This window comes from Mesoplodon bidens (genome assembly GCF_964165515.1).
Source record: "Mesoplodon bidens genome assembly, chromosome: 15".
NCBI classification, from domain to species: domain Eukaryota; kingdom Metazoa; phylum Chordata; class Mammalia; order Artiodactyla; family Ziphiidae; genus Mesoplodon; species Mesoplodon bidens.
Window position 1 is genome coordinate 69,257,878 of NC_138171.1, and position 17,223 is coordinate 69,275,100.

At 46.3% G+C, this 17,223-nt stretch overlaps 1 protein-coding gene and 1 pseudogene across 5 annotated transcripts in view; both read left to right on the top strand.

The window, feature by feature from the left end:
* Positions 1 to 17,223, top strand: part of RIN2 (Ras and Rab interactor 2) — a 237,023-nt gene that overhangs the window by 142,017 nt on the left and 77,783 nt on the right. The gene's annotated exons all lie outside the window — the stretch shown is intronic.
* LOC308628963 (short coiled-coil protein-like) lies at positions 10,445 to 16,316 on the top strand (annotated as a pseudogene). The gene has a single exon. The product of its transcript is annotated as a short coiled-coil protein-like (transcript).

Genomic DNA, 17,223 nt, shown 5'->3' on the forward strand with positions numbered 1-17,223 from the left:
GCTTCCAGCTACCAGTCATCACTGACTTAAACTCAGGCATGATGGAAACTGGTTTGCAATGGATAACGAAAGGCGCTCCCATCACTTCTACCACTCAGGAGATTCTGAGAGTTTTAGGAGCCCGGACAAAGACCGAAAAAATATATGTTCCTTATGATGTCGCAACACCACAGGTAGGACAGGCGTGGTTGATAGCCTGTCTCTGCAGGGAGACAAACCTGGTCTTATCTCAGTTCCGGTACCTACTTCCCATGTGACTTTGAGCGACTTAACTCTCTGGGCCTATTTCCTCATCTGGAAATTGAGGAGAAAGGCACCTGCCTCCCTCATAAGGCTGCTGTTACACGAATTCAATGATATCACCCCTAAGCGCCTGGTACACATTAGAGGTTCGGAGGTCGTAGGGCCCCCGAGCGCCAGGCTCTACACTTGGCTGGGCTGCGTCCCGCTGTGAACTTGCACTGGTTCGTTTGGGGTGTGGGTTTCTTTGCAGGGACTGGACTCTCCTTCAGACAGGTGAAGTCCAGCGGGTCTGGGGAAGGCGTTGCCCTTACATTTCCGTTTGCTCAGCTCTTAAGTAAGGGTCTTCCACGGGAAGGACTTCCTTCCCCGACATTTCATGGATGAGAATCCCTGTGGGTTCTTGTTAACATAGAAACTCCCAGGCCCATCTCATATCCATAAATCAGAACCTCCAAGGGAGGCAACGGAAGCCTCTGGCATTAACAAGGGCCCTGGTGATTCCTGTTTTTGGAGCCACCAGAAGACACCGATTCACCAGGTAAACCTGTCAAGGTGAGATGCCCAAGTCTGTGTCTCTGCATTTGCCTGCATTTTAGGAAGTAATTGACACGTGAAATGTGGTCCCCCAGACAGACGGGCAGTGTCGGCATCACCCGGAGTTTGTTACCAAGGCAGCCTCGACTAGTGGTTCTCAAAGTGTGGTGCCAGCTCCCAGCGTCAGCTTACCTGGAGACGTCTTAGAAATGCAGGTTCTTGGATTGTGGAATGTGGGAATCATGATGGGGTTGGGGCCCGTGGTCTGCATTTTAACAGGCTCGCCAGGCGGAGTCAGGTTGGAGAATCACCTCTTTATGTCTTAGATTTGAATGACTAAACAGACTGATACAAAAAAACATAGAAATGGCTGAATTCTGGGCTTGTCTCCATGTCCCCGTCTGGAAAATGCAGTGACATCACCTTCCCAGTGGAGTTGTGAGTTCAGGCATGGTACTTTGATGATTGTGTCCACTCACTCTCTACATGCCTTGGAATAATTGCCACCGTCTGATAAGATGTTCTGTTTTTTTCTGTCTGTGCCCTCACCCCATGCCCATGTTTCATTCGCTCTCTCAAGAGCGGCTGCACACAGACACTGAGGCACCTGCCCCAGCCCCTGTAAACCAGAAGCCAAATCGCCCACCAAGCCTCCGACACCTGCCCACCGGTGCTCTGATATTCTCTAAGCTGAGGTTCAGAGATGTGGGCTCCTCCCCTCTCCCGGGAAGGCTTGGGGGAGGTTAATTTTTTAACTCTGTTGTTGGCCTACACGGCCGTTTGCCAAAAGAACTGAAGAACAAACAGAAGCAGGACAAACATGTCCTTTGCTGAATGCCTGGCATTTTGGCAAAAACTACCATCTTGGTGCCACTTCACATGCCCAGCCCACCTTCCTCCTTATTCAACTACTTTTAAAAATTTATGTTTAGTTTCACACTCTCCCAGGCCTGTTCCAAGCACTTTCAACCCATTGAGTTATTTAATCCTCACACTATCGTTATGCTCATTTTACAGGTGGGGAAACTGAGACTGGGAGAGGTTACAAAACTTGCCCAGGGTCACACCACTTGTCAATTCTATGGTGGTTCCCTGGTGACTGTACTTCAATTTGGAAGGAATTTTGTAGAGATGGGACCTGGCACCCTCGGGGCCTTAAATTGTCGACCTTGTGCCTCGTCCAGTGCTGAAATGAGATACTCCCCCCACACTTCTTGCCAGATTGCAGTCCCTGTATTGGACGCTGGTTAACTAAGATGTGAGCCTGACTCCACTTTCCCTACTTGTCACCCCCAGCCTGTCCTCTGCTGGCCACTCACAGATAGCCCTTTCGGACGACCGCCTCTCAGAGTTTCCTGCCTCAAAAAGTGGGGATTGTTCTTTCTAAAGACACCCAGGAACACAACCTGCATCAGAGTCAGGGTTTACTAGCTGCTGCAACTGCTGAGAACATACTAGAAGAACCCTCAGGCAGAGGACTCTCAGCAAGAGGGCATCCAGAGGCGCATAGTATAGGATTTGGGCTAATTCTAAGGAATTAGGTTGCAGATTGGCAAATAAAAATACCGGACAGGGCTTCCCTGGTGGCGCAGTGGTTGAGAGTCCGCCTGCCGATGCAGGGGACACGGGTTCGTGCCCCGGTCCGGGAGGATCCCACATGCTCAGAGCGGCTGGGCCCGTGAGCCATGGCCGCTAAGCCTGCGCATCCGGAGCCTGTGCTCCGCAATGGGAGAGGCCACAGCAGTGAGAGGCCCGCGTACCGCAAAAAGAACAAACACACAAACAAAAAACAGACACCAGCTGAATTTGAATTTCAGATATAGCATAAGTACATCCTATGCAATATTGGGGACATACTTATAAAACAATTATTCACTGTTTATCTAAAATTCAGATTTAACTGGGCACCCTGTCTTTTATCTGGCAACCCTGAAGGAGGATTGGTGTGTCATCAGGAAGTGAGGGCAATCCCGTGACTAAGCAGCACCGTGAGTTTTATCCCGAAGGCAGGAGGAATGGAGGGAGACAAGGCGCCAGTGCTACGGAGGCAGCCGGCGCTGCGTGTCAGAAGAGGGGGCCGTTTAGTCATTTTTGTGGGTTGAGTGTCTGTGTTCTGTCTTGTTTCAGACCTGGCCCCTGGCAGCCTTGTCCAATTGGTGTGGTGACATTCTGTGTGTGTTACTTAAGTTCAGGTGGAAACATGCCAGTTCTAGTTGAACTTCCCAGTTCGGGGCTTGTTTCAGTCTCCCGAGAAGCTGACGGCTGCAGATGCAGATCCTCCGGGTTCTGGACCAGGACAGCCAGTCCAGTCTGGGCCGCCGGTTCTCTGGACATACTTTTGGTTGTTACAGCTTGGGTGGGTGTGCAGCTGGCGGGTTTCCGAGCACACACAGGCAGCCCCCAGAACAAAGAATCATCTGACCCTAAATGTCCATTGTGCTGAAGTTGAAAACTCCTGGTCTGCAATGTCAGTTAGGAAATAACCCATTCCTGGGGTTTCTCTATCTCTGGGGCAGGTCTTCCAGAAGTAAAGAAAGCAAGAAAAGTGTGAGTGTCGTTAGCACCCACTGTCCTGAAGTAGTACCACCTGGGTCTAGGTCAGCCCCTGGCCATTCATAGTAGGTGTTCAATAAATATGCTGAATGAATGAAACAGCGTGTAATGCATGTGTGTGTGTATTACCCATATATCATTCATTTCTTCAACCTGTATTGATTCAGCACCTAGGGTAGCAGGGCCAGCCCTGGGCACTGAGTATGCGGTGATGGGGAAGCAGATAACGATCAGAGAAACTTGAGCTTGAAGGACAGACAGGTAGGAAGGCCTGAGGGGGGAGGGATCGTTGAGGAGGTGGTGTTTAAGCCGAACCCTGCAGGAGACAAAGAGGCAGGGAGAAAATTATTCCCAGACAAGGGGGAAGCACACAAGCCGGGGAGCAGGACCTGAATCTCCGAAAGAAGAGCAGGGTGGCCAGTGTCTGGGCGGCGGGAGACGGGGGTGGGCATGAGGTAAGGGCCCGGTGCGGGGGGAGTAGCCAGGGCCTTCGTGCTGACTGGGTGAGGACCCGGGGATCATTCTTAGTACAGTGAAGCCACGGGCATTTGGGGGAGAGGGAGTGACATGATCCAACACGTGTGCAGCCCTCGGAAAGCTTGGCAACAGCACCCTGTCTTTAATCCATCAACCAAGAAAACCAGAGTACAATTCGCATCTTCCCTGGCGCCCGCCCCTCATAGAGTACAGAGTGGGCCTCCCACCCAGCACAGCTCCGCTTGCTGGTCAACCCACCCGTGTCCCCGTGCCTGGCCGCTCCCTCCAGAAACATCCCTTCTCCCCTCTCCCAAGACGCCTGCCGAGTCTCCCCATCACCTCCGGTTCACTCTCCCTCACCCTCCACCTTCTCATCTTTATTGTGCACGTCGTCTTGGCCCGTCTGGAGCCGTGGACTTCGTGTTTTCCTTCTCTGAACCTTCTCAGAATCGGCCCTGCAAACGCTGGACCAGAGCCAGCTGCCACTTGAAGGCAAGGCATTTAGGAATGTTGTGAGGTCTCGGTGTGTATTTGTTGCTCAGGCCCGCCCCAGAGTTTTTTAAATAACTCCTGTACCTGAAATATGCGGAGTAGACTGGAGGGCAGACTCCCAGGCAACCGGAGAGTCACTTAGGGCAGAGTCAGCAAACTGCCACCCTCAGGCCAGACCCGGCCAGCACCTGTCTTCATGGTGGGGACACAGACACACCTGGTCATTGAGGTGCTGTGCACGGCTGCTTCCATCCCATGGTGGTGGAGCCAAGTTGCTCCAGAGACCGAACGGCCTCTGGAGCCTAATATATTGACCCTCTGGCCCTCTGTAGGAAGAGTTAGCTGAGCCCTGACTTGGGGAGATAATTGCATTTTGCATCTGAATTCTCAAAGGGAGTCTTGAGTGTGGGTAACAGCGTCTCCAGTTTACAGATGAACACATGGCAAGGCCACTAAGGGCCTGGTCTCCAAGGGCGTGGCCCATGCGCTTTCCCAAACCACATTCCCTGCCTCCTATAGGTCATCAGAAGTAGCCAGAGTGAATATACCATAGCTCTCGACCTCTGGTGCCTGCAGGGGCCAGGTGCCTAACCTAAACCAGTCGAGCCCTCCCAGGTGCATGTTGGTAATTGAGCACTGACCTTTAGCCTCAGTATTGGCGAACAGTAGGGAGTGGTGGGGACTGAGGCAAACTGAAAGCAGATATCCCGTATAAAGAGGTCAGCATCACCACGGCCCAGAGTTTTTCTGTTTCAAGAAGCTAGAAACCTAGATTTTTATGGAAACCTCCTGATTTTTTTGTATGAAACATCATATGTTTAAATGCTGCAACCATTTTAGTTATAAAAGACAGGACAAGCCCACGTGGGGCGAGTCAGACAAAACATAGCCGAGTGTGTCCAGAGGCCTCCAAGGACCTCTGATATATGACATCCACGTTGGAGGGACTGTCAAAGCTGTCCTTGGGAAGGGCGGGTCCCTAACGAGTTGCCAGGCAGCTGGGAGTTGCCCTGGGGTCTAACCAGGGGAGCTTCCGTACCAGCCTTTAGCCCTGGCTTCTGGGAAAGCCTTCAGCTGGGCATGAGAGCAGCTTCAGATTTCACTTATCTGCAGAGGGAAGGAAATGCCTGGGAGCCAAGAAGGAGACAGATGCAGGAAGACTGAGCTCGGGGTGTCCTGGGGAGCCCCAGGGTCTGAGATGAAGCTGGTAAGTTCATCCTGGGGAGAGCCAACAGGAGCTTCCCAGGGGTGCACACGTCAGCCTTCTCAAATGTAGCAAAGCCCAGTATTACCTTCAGTGCCTCAAAGATGTGCATCCTTACCTGGGAAAAGACTCGTGGGAAGGTCATGGCTCTGCAGGTCTAAGAACCCTGTCTGCCAAGCCCTGTTGCTCCGTTACCACCTGCTTGATGTGGGACAAACTCTCCAAACCTCAGTTTCCTCATCTGTGAAATAGGGTTACGAAAAGCCCCAGACCTATCACACTGGGATGATGTGAGGATTAAATAAATGACATGATGGTTGGTACTCATTAAGTGGTAGCTGCCATTGGCTGAAGCTGGCTGACAAAGCATATTTCTTTACCTGTCCTGTGACATGTGACGTGGATGTCGTGAGACTTCCCCAGTTAGGACAACTTCTGTCTGTCCTTCACTCGTCACATCCATAGAGCTACCGCCTCAAGGCCTGACAAGACTCATCTAAGAAGCATCACGTTATGTTCTGTACATAAGAACTTCAGAAAGACTTTGGACATCAGAGAGAGGGGGAGACTAACCCACTGGTAACTAGAATCATGGTGTGGAAGGAATCGCTCATCGCGGGGCATACAAGTGAATGAGAATTGGGGATAATTTGAGGAGCGCAAAGACATCATCGTTTATAACTAAGGCTTCAAGTTCAAAAGTTCAGAGTTTTTCAGAATCAAACTGGAGAGAGAGAAATGACTGCCAGGCCAAAGAAGGTAAAGCTTCATTTCCGTTCGGAGAGATTTGTGGTCATCTGATGAGCATCTCCTATTTGAAGGAGCTGGATTTTAGGCTTGAGTGGCGGAAAAAAATCCCCACAGGGAACTCTATGCCTGCTCTCAAGTTTTTGCTAGTAATCTACTAAAGGACATGAAACACCTGTCCCCAGTGCGGCCCATTTCATAATCTCCCCCCTGAGCCCGCCTCCCTGTCTCCTTCACCCCTGCCACTCACCCTATGGTGCTTTCCTGCCCTACCCCAAGACCACACTAAATGCCTTTAGAGTTTCCCAAAGCCTGAAAAATTCTGACCCACCACCACCATTTATATATAATTTAAAATATTTTTTTATTTTTCCCACGTGACACGCAAGTTAACTATATGATGAAATTAAAATGCTTCCTTCCTGGAAACCTTTGACAGCCAAGTGCTGGGCTCAGCAGCCTCCACCCACCACCAGCTGGGGCTCTTATGGCCACAGATGTGTGGGCACCTTCCCTATGCTGGTTCCCATTCATCCCCCCACCAAGTGATCATCGCCCCTTTTACAGATGAGAAGACTGAGGCTCAGGGAGGCTACGGTCTCCCACACGGGTCCCCCAGGCGGCAGGAGCCCAAGCTGGCCTTCCAACCAGGGCTGTGTGGTTCTGGGGCTCATCAGGAGGCTCGGTGGGTCTGCCTGGGGACCCCTGAACCTTGGCTCGCTGGGGGGCTAAGCAGGAGCCCCAGTGAAGAGGCTCAGCTCAGTGTGGTCAGGGTGCCCAGGGGTTGTGGCACAACCAGGCCTTGGAGCCCAGTGGCCTGTGCAGGAAGAGGTGTGTCGGCCACACTTCCTCTGACTAGGGGTCCAATCGTACTTAGATGCAGATTTTGAGGATGAGGAACAGAGCTGCCTGAACTTTCCAAAGCAGAGATTTCCCAGCAAGAAGAGTGTGCAAAGTGAGCTTTGGAGATGAGCTGGGAGAAATTAGGGAAGTGATTCCTGGCAGCCTGTTTTGTTTTTTTCATCTTTATTGGCGTATGATTGCTTTACAATGTTGTGTTAGTTTCTGCTTTATAACAAAGTGAATCAGCTCTGTGTATGCATATATCCCCATATCCCCTCCCTCTTGAGCCTCCTTCCCACCCTCCGTATCCCACCCCTCTAGGTCGTCACAAAGCACCGAGCTGATCTCCCTGTGCTGTGCAGCAGCTTCCCACTAGCCATCCATCTTACATCTGGTAGTGTGTATATGTCAATGCTACTTTCTTACTTCGTCCCAGCTTCCCCTTACCCCCTGTGTCCTCAAGTCCGTTCTCTACATCTGGCGGCCTGGTTTTCATTCTTAAGTACGTTGTTTTCATTCCCCCCCCTCCCGCCCCGGGGGTAGGGGGTGAGGGTTTTGAGTGATATCATTTCAGATTTACAGCAGAGTTGTGACAATGGCACAAAGGATCCTTTGTATTATGTACTATCATGTATGTTATATAATATCACATATACATGCTATACAATTTCAAATTTCCATAAAAAGTTGCAAGAAGAGTTCAAGGGCCTTCTCTATGCTCACAGAAGTCATCTGGCCATAGACAAGTTTCTTGTCTGAACCCAAAGGCTCAGATCCAAAACCAGGCGAGAGCTTTCGGGCATTGCTTGTAGGCACCAAAGGAAGGCATGTGGGGTTGGACCGGAGCTCTCTAGCTCCGGCCCCGACCTCAAGCCTGCAGGTCGATGCTCCTGTTGTAAGGCCAGCTCTTCCCTCCTGGAGGGTCTCAGCCCAGCCGCCTGGTTCCAGGAGGCTTGTCCAGCATTGGGAAGATTCCCAGTAACCTGGGCTGGAATGGTCACTCCTAACCATCTTGGTGTGTGAACATCAGGCTGTTCTCCATCCTGAGTGTTTGGTGTCATCAGAAGACGCCGAGGTGTAGGGACCCATGACTGCAGGGGCTGCATTTTATCCCGGCATCAAGAGGCCCTGGGTCCGTAGGTGTGGAATCGGTGGACAGGCTCTCCAGAGGTCACACCTCTTCACATCTCGGACCCTCTGGGGCTTCGCTTTGACCACTGTTACCTTCTTAGGGGACCCCAGGGTTTAGAAGCTGGAGCTGGACTATTGTAGCTTATTTCCTCCAAAGACGGTCCCTGTAGCATAGATCTGTAAAAGAGACAAGACAAAACACTCTGAAACCCTGTTTTCTGACTTTTATGGATTCTGGTTTTTAACTGTGGTAAAACATACATAAAATTTACCATTTTAACCATATTTAAGTGTGCATTTCTGTTGCATTAAGTACATTCACATTATTGTGCCCCCGTCCCAACCATCCATCTTCAGAACCTTTACATCTTCCCAAACTGAAACTCCGCACCCATTAAACACTCACTTCCCCTTCCTTCACCCCCGCCCCAGCCCCTGGCGACCACCATTCTACTGTCTGTCTCTATGAACTTGATTATACTCTAGGAACCTCATATCCGTGGAATCGTACAGTGTTTGTCCTTTTGTGACTGGCTTATTTCATTCAGCATCATGTCCTCCAGGTTCACCCATGATGGAGCGTGTATCAGAATTTCCTTCCTTTTTAAGGCAGAACAGTATTTGATTATGTGTATAAACTGCATCTTGTGTATCCATTCATCTGTTGATGACCATGTGGGCTGCTTCCCCCTTTCACCTATTGTGAGTAATGCCGCTATGAACGTGGGATGGATTCTGCTTCTAAAAGTCTTAGTTCTCTTGCCCTGAGTACGAACATTAAAACGTCTCTGTTAGAGGAACATCACCCACAAGGTACCTGAGCATGTGTGTTGTGGGGACTGTGTGCTAGGACTGAAGTTAAGCCTGAGTCTCTTGCAAAATGCAGCTCCTGGTGTCTGCCAGCTGGGGCGGGGGCCATGCAGTCTGCTCGATGAGCAGGGGACAGCACTGTGACTTAGGGCCAGTTAAAGTTGTCCAAGTCACTACCGGCTGCGGCCACTCACCAGGCATGTGTTTCCTGTTACTTTTCTCTGTCTTACCTTGCCGGCCACATTGTAAGCCTTTTTAGGGACAGGGACAACGTCTTATACGTCTTTCAGTGTCCATTTAGCCCAGTTCTCCAAAGGTGGCCGATCTTCAATAAATGTGTATTGACAGTGGCTCTCATTCCAAATCTGCTATCTACCCGCGCTGTGCATGGACATCTTTGGTGTCCAGATATGCCACATATGTACTTTCCCACCATCAGAAGGACTTTTCAACAGCTGTTCTCTTGTTTGCAGCTGAGCAGCTGAATTAAATTAGTGAATGCAAGTCTTAAAACAATTCGAGTTGATTAACCTATATATATATACATATACATTGGTTTTGTCCTCAGGGCTCTTGGACCCCTAGAACCTTGCTCCACATCAGCCGATGAGTTTGTTGAAATGCAGAATCTCAGGCCCTACCCCAAATCTAGGAACCAAGACCTGCGTTTTTGACAGGAACCCCAAGTGATGCACGTGTGCATCCCAGTTTGGGAAATACTAGTCTGGGGAATATTATTCTGCTAGTTTCATTCTGAATGATAAAGAGGGTTGCAACCCTCTTTATCAAACTTGTCCTGTTTGTGTAGAGGAGAGACGAGACCAAGCTAGCGCTGGAACGCTGTGCCCCATTCTGGTCACTTTACGTAAGCAGAGTTGCGAGAATAGTCCCGTGTATACCTGTTACCTGGGAACATAAGGGAGGGACCAAGGCACCCAGCTGCCTCAGATGGAGGAGGTAACCTGAGAGGGCTTGCTCTGAATTTATAGCGAAAAGAACCACGCTGGTTGGGGTCCCCCAGAGGCAGGTTCAGAGACAGGTTATGAACACCAGCAGTCTGTTTGGGAGGTGATCACCAGAAGCTCAGGTCGGGGCGTAGGGAGGTGAGACAGAGAAGGGAGAACAGCCACTGGGGCTCAGTCCCGCTGGGGGCCTTGGGGAGACTGTATATTGAGCATCAGAGCTGTCCCTCCTGGGTAAGGGGAAGCTGGGGTATCTGTGCATGGAGCCCCTCCTGCTCTGACCTCATCCGCCCACAGAACATCCACAGCCTTGGGCAGAGGCGTCCACGTGCTTGCTGTGGAGCCTGAGGGAGCAGCGACCCCGGGAGGTACAGGCGGGGTGCTACCTGTACCTTCTGCCTGTATCCCATCTGAAGTTCTGGGGTGCCTTGGCGGACATCTACATCAGAGCTCCAGGTCCTGATGAGGAACAAAGCCTTTGCATTTTAGTCAGTTTCAAAGCCCCAATGATTCATCGCCTCGGAGCTACTAATCATCTTCACAAGACTGAAAATGACCAGACTTTACATTGTTTTACAATCCAAAGTCCCTTTTCATAATCCCTCTGCCTTCTTCCGTCCCTAAATTAAGTATATGTGCTGAGAGGATGTTGTCATACTCAATTTACAGAAAAAACATTTTTAATGATCGATTCCAAATTTTTTATCTTCATGTTGCAAGTTGGAGATTCATGTCTCCTGTTACTTTCCCTTTGAATCCTTACTCCATTTCTCTTTTTTTAAAAAAAATTAAAATTGAAATTCCAAATATGGCAGTTACTATTCCTAGGGGCCATGTCAGCATCTCCTGAAGTCAGCATTTCCTTAAGAGTTTCTGTAGAACACTGCTCCTCGGAAAGTGTCCTCAACAGAGTCTTAAAGATGAGAAGGGCTTATAAGCGGAATCTAAAAAACTAAGAAGACACATGAACTTATCTGTAAAACAGAAACAGACTCACAGACTTAGAGAATGAACTTATGGTTACCAGTGGGGGAAGAGCTGGGGGAGGGATAGATTGGGAGTTTGAGATTGACATACACACACCACTATATATAAAATAGATAACTAATAAGGACCTACTGTATAACACAGGGAACTCTACTCAATACTCTGTAATGGCCTATATGGGAAAAATATCTAAAAAAAGAGGGGATATATGTATATGTATAACTCACTCACTTTGCTGTACACCTGAAACTAACAAAACATTGTTAATCAACTATACTCCAATATAAAATAAAAATTAAAAGAAAAAAAAGATCAAGAGGGCTGTGGAATCCTACACGCTCTGTTCTCTTCCTGGAGACCCTCACTTACACCGGCTTCTTAAAAGGTTCTGAAGAGTCCACGTGAACTTGTTTAATTGAATGTTTAACCCAGTTTCATTGGCTATTTCCAATGCTACTGGAGCAGTAACTCTTTCTTTGAAATCATGCCTGTTCACATCCCATACCGCTAGTGTCGGGTGAAAACGATTTGAAGAAATGCCACTTGAAACACTCTCAGTGCATTTGAAATTAGTAGCACTGGGGTGGACTGAGCAGAGCCAGTGGGCACAGGAAAATTACAGCTCAGAGTTTGCACTGGTTTTTAGAGCTAGGGAAAAAAAAGAGAGAGAGAAAACTTCCTTACGTGTAACTGATATTTTGGAATGAGGAGTGACTCTGATTCCATGCTGAAGTTAACCCCTGGCCTGTAATTGAGTAGACTTGTCAAAAAAAAAGGTGGGCTGTGTGGGTGAGGTACAGCTCTGAGTGTCAACTTGGCCTCGAGGGGGGAGGAACATAATTCATTAGCTCAGGCCATGACAACTGGCAGAGCACCCCATTTCCTTAGTTTTAGCAAGGCCTGCGCCAACCAAGTGGTATATTGCTGGCACTTCCAGTTGGCAACTTGTAGCACCTACTGGGAGACTATCATATTGCCAAACCCAGGAGCTCTGAAGACTTGTCTAACTGCTAGGCTGTTAACTCCAGGCTCTGTATGAATTCCACCTGTCGAACTATTCTTTTACTTCTGTTTTCCCCAAAGAAGATAGCTATTTTTCCTATGGAAAAAAAAATAGCTATAGCAGAAAAAATTCTTAATGTAAAGAAGAACGAGAATACCACCTATATTGTACCCTCTTTAATTGCTCCACCTGGAAATGAGCCCTGTGAGAATCTTGATGCTGATGAGTGCAGAATTTTGCTTTCTCTGTTTGTCATTCTATTGTATTACATTAATCCATAGATAAATATATTACACAAATGGGCTCAGAGAATACATACAACTTTTTTTCCCACTGAATAACAGGTCTCTGTATTTATATACTGACATATCAGTAAACATATATATGTGTGTGTATGTATATGACAGAATCACTATTTTAAGGGCTGTATAATATTCCAGTATCTTGCTGTACCACACTTTTAAGGAGGCCACTGTTATTAGACACTTAGTCCTTTTTCCATTGTTCATGATTATAAATGATGCTCCCAAGAACCTCCTTTAACATATACCTGATTGCTTCTTTGGATCAATTCCTAGAATTGGAAATGCTGAATTCGATAGTTTGCATACTGTGTTGCAGATATATACATTCAGATTGACTTCCAGAAAGGGTGAGTCATTAGTTCTCCTCCAGGGCTTATAGAAAGCCCTGTGCAGGCAGCTGCTCGGTCGGAAGCTGGAGGTGGTAAAAGGGAAGTGAATGTGACTTAGATATTTATGCCACCGCATTCCGGAAAGGCTAAGGGGGGCAGCTGGCCATCACCAAGAGTTTGAGCCAGAAGGGGCGTTAGAAATCCACTGATGTACTGAATGCTTGAAGAAACTGAAGTCCAGAGAGGTTAAGCGACCCACACCCCTCACCCTGTACACACACAGGGCCAAGGACCCCCAGTCGTCAAGTCTCTTAGAACGGATAGACGTGAAAAACATAATTCTCATACAAATACGTAGTGAGCGTGTGTCAGAGATTGAGTTAACTCATTAAGGAGAAAATCAACAAATTATTAAAGCCAATCACAGATGGCAGAGACTAGCAAATAAAGAGTGGGCCAGTTGGTCCAAGTGTCCAGACCTGAGGTATCCTCCGGATCCCTCCCCCTGCCGGTGCCTCAAACGGCTGACGGTTCACCAAGAATTTTGTATCCAAGGCCCAGAAGTTTGTTACTGAAGGTGATGAATGCTGACATGGATGCAGTTGATGCTGAAAATCAGGTGGAACTGGAGGAAAAAACATGACTTATTAATCAAGTGTTGGAACTCCAACACACACTTGAAGATCTCTCTGCAAGAGTAGATGCAGTTAAGGAAGAAAATCTGAAGCTAAAATCAGAAAACCAAGTTCTTGGACAATAGATAGAAAACCTCATGTCAGCTTCTAGTGTTTTTCAAACAACTGACACAAAAAGCAAAAGAAAATAAGGGATTGATATCCCTTATGTCTATGGAATTGCTGCCGATCTTTTTTTCTTTAAAACTTGGATAGATTCCAAAAGTTATAGTACTTTTGATTGTGGCTTCACTGAGTATTTGCAAAGATAATGTCAGATCTAAGCAAAATTAAGAGCGTAACAGGAGACTTCCATGAGTTCGTGTATTATGTTAGTCTACGAAAATGTGCAAACGTATTGTAGAGACTTTATAATTAGAAATACAGGGCTTCCCTGGTGGCGCAGTGGTTGACAGTCCGCCTGCCAATTCAGGGGACACGGGTTCGTGCCCTGGTCTGGGAAGATCCCACATGCCGCAGAGCGGCTGGGCCCATGAGCCATGGCCGCTGAGCCTGCGCGTCTGGAGCCTGTGCTCCGCAACGGGAGAGGCCACAACAGTGAGAGGCCCTCGTACCGCAGAAAAAAAAAAAAAAAAAAAGAAATGCATATATTTATGAAACTTGAAAATGAATGTTATATCAAATTTGCTTTGATTTATAGGTTTAGCATTGTCTTTTATTATAGGCATAGTTAGAGATACAAGAAGATAACCACCGTGTTGTGAAAAAGTGACCAAAATCACGTACTGAATGCACAGCTTTATATACCCTGTCCACCATCGTGTGCCTCTTATCCATTTGCTTTACTTCCCATTTTCCTTCCCCTAAGGAAAAAATTGGTTTCACATTTGTAAAAAGTAATTTTAGTTAATCATCTAAGAGAGTAGCCCAAACTCTGTTGAAACTTAAGCAAACTAAGATACTTTCTCAGTTTAGGGCTTATTTGTTATATTTAGTAATAAGGTAGGATAGTTGGTTTCTGTTTAATCAATTGAAAACGGGGGCTATAAAGATGAAGATTTTTCTTTGAAACTGAATTATCGTATTGGGAAGATTTGTCGTTAAAAACTTCCTTTGCACAAAATAGTCCACTTGATATCTGAAAAGATGAGCTCTGGTTGTGTGTGTGTTTGAAACAGAAAATTTTGAGGAAAAATAGAAATAGGGTAGGAAAAGTATTCAATACTTGGTAAGTACTTGTAACCATCTCCAAATGTTTTTAGTCCAAATTTGTGTTATCTCTGGCACAGATTAGATTTGGGGGGGAATATATAAGAAAATGGATTAAGTTTGGCTAACCTTATGTAAACCACACCTAGAAGGGAATAAAGTTTGGTCTCGGGTTTATTTGCAGCACCCAGATGATCAACTTTGCAAAGTCCCTTAAAAGTGTATTAGTATCAGAATCGTGAATAAAATGGGAGAGTTTTACATGTATACTAATTGATGCTTTCTCAGTATTTTATCTACTTCTCCCAGAATTTTCTGTAAACCCAACTACTGGTTTGCAGAGTTTTAGTCATTTAACAGTTTTTTAAAATTTAGTTTGTAGATTCCATTTGGTAAAGAAATCAGTATCAGAAGTAATGTTAAAATATTCAATAGCAAGAGAGATCCACTAATATAGTTTATGGTTATTAAATTTAGGCTAATCGTGGAATAATCTTAATGTTTGTATTGGTGTAAGATTTGATGACTTTAGCTGTATGAATATATAATAGTCATACTGCAAACATTTTGCATCCCTTTGTGACCTAATTTTCAAACATTTAAAGTTGTGTTGCCATTATGCTTTGCTGTTTAATGAAAAGCTGTTTCAAAAAAATAAGTAAATAAATAAAGAGTGGACAAAAGTATTTTATCTTGAACCAGCTTTAACATCTACCACTAGCCAGCTTTGTGTATCTAACTTTGCAAGGTTAGATATGGGCTTGATATTGCTGATATGCAACCATTTTTTGCACTTCCAACACTGCAATTTTATATAATTCAGCCTAACACAAAACTGGCTCAACGTGGACAGGGCAATAAAACCAAAACCTTTGGGGTTACCTTTTCTGCCAAACAAATGTCATTTGCACCGTTTCAATCTTCCACAAGTTCTGCATCTGACTTTACAGAGTCTGAGCCTTCATCAAAAGAAAAGAGTTGAGGAAATTCCCTGGCTGTTCAGTGGTTAGGACTCGGCGCATTCACTTCTGGGGTCCCGGGTTCAATCCCTGGTTGGGGAACTAAGATCCCACAAGACGTGCGATTCAGAGAAAAAAATTTAAAAAAAGAAGAGTTGAACAAAATGAGATCCCAGGCGACCCTTAAGCAGGCTTGTTAGATGGTGCCCAACTAGGACTTTGAAGGGAACTCTTTTTGCTTCAAGTTTTGCATAGTTTTCTTAACTGTAGGAACAACTTTTGTGGCTGAACCAATGAGTGGGTGGACAAGACTGACTGTAGTGGTGAACCTACCCACGTTGGGATTCCTCTGAATGCTCAAAGGCTGAAAGGGCAGCACATTCGGGCTTTAGCTCTAGTTTCCCATGCGATCGGCCTCCCAGTTTCCTTTTTCCCAGGACCTGAGCAGAGATGCCTGCTCTCTGTGTGGGAATCTGCTCTGGCCAGTCTTCCAGCCTCTGGCTTCGTGGAACACCTCTCGGGAGACTGCCACACCTGGAGGGGGCGCCAGGTGGAGCCCAGGAAGCTGGAAGGCTGGCTGGTCATCTGACTGCACCTGTTTTGTAAGTTCCAGGATGTTAGTCCCATGCAGCATGTTTGTTACTAAGAAGACAACAAAACAAGGCACTAACAGTCGACCAACACAACCTCAGGCCCTTCCACTTGAGCTCCATGAAGACAATTGACAGCGCATTTCCATTCTAAGATGTACTGATTTTCAAAATTTCCCATCTCTGAAGTTATGTGTATCCTATAGTCAATGGTGTGTTATAACTGGCAGATTTTTTTTTCTTGATGGTGTCTTATAATGATACTATCTTAAATTTGATGGAGCACATTGTATGTCTTCTCTGTTGTTGACCTAGAGTACTCTATATATGTTTCTTCTTTTTTTCTTATTTTCCCCCAGCTTTATTGAGATATAATTGACATCCAGCACTGTTCAGCATAATGACCTGACTTACATACATCATGAAATGATGACCACACGAAGTTGAATGAACATCCATCATCTCATATAGCTACAAAAGAAAAGAAAAAGAAAAAAGATTTTTTTTCCTTGTGATGAGAACTCTTAGGATTTACTCTCTTACATTACATCCCAGTACTTATTTATCTTATAACTGAAAGTTTGTACCTTTTGACTACCTTCATCCAATTCCCCTCCCCGACCCTCAACTCCCACCTCTGGTAACCACAAATCTGATCTCTTTTTCTATCAGTTTGTTTGTTTTTGAAGTATAATTGAGCTACAAGACTAAGTTAATTTCTGGTGCACAACACAGTGATTCAGTATTTCTGTACATTACAAAATGATCACCACTGTAAACATTTCTTTAAAATCTTTTCAAAATATGGAAAATCAAGACTTCAGACACAAATGCTGAAGCCAGGGCTGTAGAAACATTAGTGCCAACTCTTAGAAAGAGCTTTGTGCTTCTGTCGTTTAGCTTATTATTTCACCTTAAAACACAAAGCCACGGGCAGTGATATGGCGATATCTGTGACATCTGAGGTCACTGAAGAATCTAACGCAACACTGGCCTCAGTCAACTGACAAAGTAAATCAGGACCTCAGCTCAGTCATTCGACTGTTTCAAGGTACACCACACTGGCTGCTTCCATGTTTCATATGTAGAACAACAGACAATCTGTGTATCTTTATTTTTTAATAAATTTATTTATTTAATTTATTTATTTTTGGCTGCGTTGGGTCTTCGTTGCTGTGCACGGGCTTTCTCTAGTTGTGGTGAGCGGGAG